This window comes from Photinus pyralis, unplaced genomic scaffold (genome assembly GCF_008802855.1).
Source record: "Photinus pyralis isolate 1611_PpyrPB1 unplaced genomic scaffold, Ppyr1.3 Ppyr1.4_LG8, whole genome shotgun sequence".
Classification (NCBI taxonomy): domain Eukaryota; kingdom Metazoa; phylum Arthropoda; class Insecta; order Coleoptera; family Lampyridae; genus Photinus; species Photinus pyralis.
The window spans coordinates 8,813,123-8,819,062 of NW_022170819.1; positions in this window are offsets into that span (position 1 = coordinate 8,813,123).

A 5,940-nucleotide genomic window follows, 5' to 3' on the forward strand; every position below is an offset into this window, starting at 1 on the left:
CATCTGAAAATACGTCATCGAAGTGTCGAAAGCAAAATAACAAGAGAATGATCGAATCTAGTCTTTGTAAAAAGAAGTGCGTGCACCGAAAGAAATTAAAGAAAACTCTGCACGACCTCCGTCGGCAAAACCAAGAACTATGTGAAAGAAACGAAACTTAATTCGTTGGACTATGGTTACATATAGAAATGACGGTATTTTAATTAAGTGACTTGTGTAAGCGTAAATGCAGTGTTTTGGCCAATGCAAGAACTAATATGCATAAGTAATTTAAAGAAGTAAGAGTAATACATTTTCATGTTGTTTGCCTTCAAAAAATCAGTAAAACTTTATTTCAACGTGCCGATCATTTTTAAATATGGCGACCAAGCGACCATGATCTCGATTACGTGACCGATGTTTTTTTAAGCTCCTATAGGTGTTTAATAAGGATCCGCTCAAAAAACTAGGGGACATACAACTGCACACGTGACATGAGGTAGCTCCCGCACTATTTGGCACGACGCATGGTTTTAATGGTTGATGAGTTTTTATTTTTAGTTTATGATAGTAATTTGGTTTTAGTTAGTTAGGTAGTTTGATTAGTAAAAGCATTTTCAAGGGTGTACATTTTGCATCACCACCCGCCAAGTACTAGTACACCCGTAAAAAGAAATACTTTCTGTTTCCTGTTAGTCTTCAATCAATCGTCCACAGACGCGAGCGCTAACATTTCCTAACGTATTATAAGTTCAAATTCTCTCATCACGTCCTAAATATTTACGCGACTGTAGTGTTATTATTATTGGTGCATTCTTTCGCGGGTGAATATCTTTTGTTAACTTTATATACATATAAGTAGATAACCTCTTTTGTTTTGATTTAACGCTTTACTTTTCTTCTTTGGAAAAATTTGAGATGCATAATTTGTCATTTTTTAAAAACAGCTTATGTTTTCAATTTCCATTAAACTAAAATAATTAATCCAAATCAAAGTCCAATTTGAAGGAAATGATTAAGTTAATTCAATTAAATCCGCAAAAATAATCGATCAATCAGATTGCGAGTCTACGAAAAAAACGCGAATCAAATTAAAAAACGAAAATAAAGTCTACCAACTTTATTTAATTGAAACCTCAAAATTTTACAAGTTCGGAAGAAATGGCAAATGAACAATCATCCAATTTAAAATCGTTTTGTGTCGATTAATTATCTTCTTTTACCGTTCTTTTTGTATTTTTTTGAGTTGCCTGAACTGTATAAAGGTCAACTCGAAAATTTTTACCAAAGAAAAAACAGTTTTATAAACCATCCGGAATAACGCATAACGACCGAGCACGTGGCCATTGTTTTTTCGTCGGGGAAATCCAAGAACGCAATCTTGCACCATAAAACAAGGACACTTCTTAGTTACGCAACCGGAAAATCCCCTTACGAAGACCATGACTAACACCGACCGCATCTGGTGTTTCTTTTCTACTTCCGAAATTACAAAATGCACAACACAAACTCAGATCATTCCTTTTCCGATGGCAGTTTCCAACTTATACAATTTTGCAATAAAGGTTTAAAACTTGATCTGTTAGAAATGCGGGAAAACGTATGCCTTCAGCAGTTGTGCATTTTAATGCCAATTTTTATTATATTTCTGTTACAAATTTTAATATGCAATTATCAGCTCATTGAAATTTCATTCATTAACACATTTTAAGGTAAATCTTTGTTAATGTCATATATGAAGCCATAATAATTAAACAACATAATGGAGGAGCAGTGCAAGATGTTTGGGGTACTCATGGACCTGGAACGTTGATGCAATATGCAAAGCACTAAGATGCACTCACGCAGCACTAACGATTAACGACAGACCGATCGTTAGTGCTTTCAATGGGTTTACTAACTTTCCGGCCGTACCAAGATAAATAATATGAACAAAACATAAGCAGAAGATTAATTACAACCCGTCATAATGTCTAAAGGACTATAGTAATAAAATCACCTGGCTCGTGTTAAAAGAGTACAATTTTCGTATACATCACGCACATCTAACGCAAAACGCCGTAAATCTAAACTGGTCATGGTTGGCCAGCATTGCCAGTTTACGGTTACGGTCGAATTTGCCTCGGATAATTATTCTCGTTAGAATTTAAGACGAACACAAGAGCACCTTAAATAACAGAAAAGTAGTGCGTTGGGTAATTAGTCGGATTCCGATGTTCGCGTGCCCAGGCCGCTATTCCACGGATTAATTTCGTTAGACTCATTTATGACCATATAAGTACAGTAAATAGAGACCGACCCAAAGAATTGATGTATACTAATGCAACCTTTTGCTCCGACATACCTCTCTAGTTAGTATTTATGAAAATGTAATACAGAAGGTTAAGGTAATAATTTAACGCGAGCTTTTATTGCACGTAATATAATTACTCACTTTGTCATTTGAAATTTCCATTTCCACACACCGTTATTTTACCACTTTAGGTAGATAATTTATGTGGTTCGCATAATTTATCGCTAGAAAAGTGTACGTGGATAATTAATTTACAAAGAAGAATTTTTGATGTATTAAAAAACATTTTGACAAAAACATCTTTATTATCATCCAATCGCTTTCGTAAATATTTAACCAGCATGCTGCGCTATAAAAATCGTGCCGAAAATAATAATAATAAATCATAAAAAAATATGGTGCGATTTGACAACGTTTATTGCCGGATTTTACTACAGGAATCGAAATCGAACGGCGCGTCGCCAAAAAGAATTAGAAAGGCGAAAACGCGGGTACGCGCTGATTAATGATAAATAAATTAGGCGTGTAGTGTAGGTAGTGTCGGATTTGTGCGATTACACGTACATTAGAAGTTGATTAAAAAATAGGTACGCTCAACTTATGGTGATTAATAATATCTTAGAGTTTTAATTAAAGTTTTATTTAAATTATTTTGGTAATACTTCAAAATAATCGCCTTTAATCACTTGGAAATGGTCACAGGCTAAAAGCGAAAAGCTGTTCTGGAAGCGTTGGTTTCTGTAATCCATCTTGAATTTTAAATGAGTTTCGGTAAATCAACGTGGCAGTTGTTTTAAATTGCCACAAAGATGATAAGTTATGAATTTTTGTGCTTTCATAATTTACGAATGGTGAAGGATTAAACTACTGGTTATACAAGCTAATGCGTGTTTTTTTGTTGTCGTCAGATTAAGCCTATCTCGTCGTAATAGAAGAAAATCTCTGCATCGGTTTTTTTGCCAAGTTCTCCACTTAACAAACAGCTGTCGACAAGCACGAACCAATAAATCAATGTAAATACTATTTAGGGTACATTTCTCAAAAAATCTGTAAAGATTTGGATCTCTATAATCTATGTAGCTCTACCACGAAACGCCCTTTCCCAATGTTGATCTGATGGTCTTGTTTATTATGATGCTGTGTTGCATTTTCTCTGTCATCCGAGATTCTTCCCCTCTGCCGTTTCTTCACAAACAATGCAAATTGAGACAATATACATTTTGGTAGATTATTATCCGGTGTGGGGACAATTCGTTCCCGGACAATTCGCATCCCAAAAATGGGCCCTCGGAAAAGATATCGTTCCCGAAAAAAAATTCAATTGAGATCAAATGGTTTACCAAATATTGATAAATTAAGTTAAATAGATCCAAAATCAAGAGGCAAATGCAGTTAGTTTCAGTTCAAGTAACCGATTTTCCAGGATTAACTTCAAAGAAAGGTCATCGTACATCTATAACATTATACATATCATTTTATGAGTCAAAAAAAGATCGTACAGGATTTCCAATTGTCAGTCGTATCTATCTCTAGCTTCTGGTGGGGGTAAGTTTGATTGTACAGAGTGAGTCAACGATTGCACGGAGTAACTTAGTACCTTGAAGATAAGATTTTTCGATAGAGTGCTTGTCTCATGATGCGGTTGAATATTCTCCACATTTTAAAAATATTTTGAATTATACGCCCACAAAGTAAGGTGCGAAAATGGTACATCTTTTAAATAGAATTTTAAATTAAATGTTGATTCCCGGTTCTATATCTTTTATCCTGGGTAAAGTAAAGTCAAATAAATACATCTACTATGAAACATCAAAAAAATAGCTTACTGGGTGATCTTTTGGTAGGTCCAAAGTTGCAAAACTTCATATTAAAAAATCTCACTTTTATTAAATGGAACACCCTGTATATTTTTCTGAAATCTTTTAGCTCCTCCAAAAACCTTCAACTTTTGATAATAATGTCCTATACCTATCTCTGATCGTTTTCGAACTATCATGGTTTCCCTGGTTTTTATATTCTAATCTTAAATAAGTTATATGTAATTTACATAATAGTGAGGTGGCCATGCAAAAAAGGCAAGTTTTATCTATCTCGTTCAAAACGAAAATCATATCGATTAATGTATTTTTCAAACAATTTATTTTAAGTCCGAAAACTGGAGAATAAGTAAAAGCATTTGACTACAAAGCAAATTTAATTTCACTCCTAATGTCATCCAGTCAGTGATATCAGTTTCATTTTTTTTTCATATTCTCCTCGTTATTATGTAAATTAGAACTTATTTCAGATTAAAATATAAAAACTAGGAAACCCAAGATATGTTTATGTTCTTACTATCAAATTTATTCTCCAGTTTTTAGACTTAAATGAATTATTCGAAAAATGAATTAATAAATATGATTTTAGCTTTGGACGAGGCAGGTAAAAATTGCCTTTTCTTTGCCTGGCCACCTCGTTATGTAAATTACATATAACTTATTTAAATTTATAATATAAAAACCAGGAAAACCAAGGTATTTGAAAAATGTATCAGAGATAGGTATAGGACATTGTCATCAAAAGGTTTTTGGAGGAGCTAAAAGATGACAGAAAAATATACAGTGTGTTCCATTTAATAAAAGTGAGATTTTTTAATATAAAGTTTTGCAACTTTTGCCCTACCAAAAAAAAACGGCCTGTAAGCTATTTTTTTAATGTTTGATAGTAGATCTATTTATTTGACCTTTATTTAACCCAGGATAAAAGATGGAAAACCTGGAAACAAAATTTAAGAAATAATTTGGAGAATATACTGACGCTTGCAAATGCCCAATTCTTCTTACAAATCGAATTATCTCTAAAACGACTAATTTTTCGGATATTAACCATATAATAAAAAAGACGTGCAATTACACGTAGTATTCAAAAATGCATTCAAATACAGGGGGTACTATTTAAATAAATATACCATTTTGGCGCCCTACTTTGCGAGCGCACCCTGTATAATTCCAAATATTTTTAAAATGTGGAGAACATTCAACCATATCATAATACGAAAGCACTCTATCGAAAATTATCTTCAAGGCATTAAATTACCCCCCGCAATCGTTGACTCACCCTGTACCAATAACTACACAAAGAAAGCAGATTGTCTGCTTGCTGGTTGTTCGGCACCGATTATTAGCGCTTGTCACAGGCGAGACGTGCACTAAAGATTCTTGTCAGCCAGATAGAAAAATAAAGATATGACAAGCTATGCTGAAAATTGATGTAGTGCAGTGATCCAGTACCTTCCGGGCGAATTTGCATAATACAGGGTTATTCTAAATGATGGACCCAATTTAATAAATTCGTATTTATTTAAGTATAAATGCAAAATGAACAATCTACATACCAATGGAAAGAGGAAGGTTCAAAGTTTTTTTTACATATTTATTTCAGACGAAATGCCCGCTGCACTGTAACTTGCGACTCACTTTTAGCAAACTCAAGAACGCAGAAAACCTTGTGCTGCACGGTAGCCATCTCACTCACAACTGACAACACAAAGGCGGCTGGCTGGCGCGAGAACTCTAGCGGCCGTTTCTGCATATGTAAAAAAAACTTTGAAACTTCCTCTTTCCATTGGTATGTAGATTGTTCATTTTGCATTTATATTTAAATAAATACGAATTTATTAAATTGGGTCC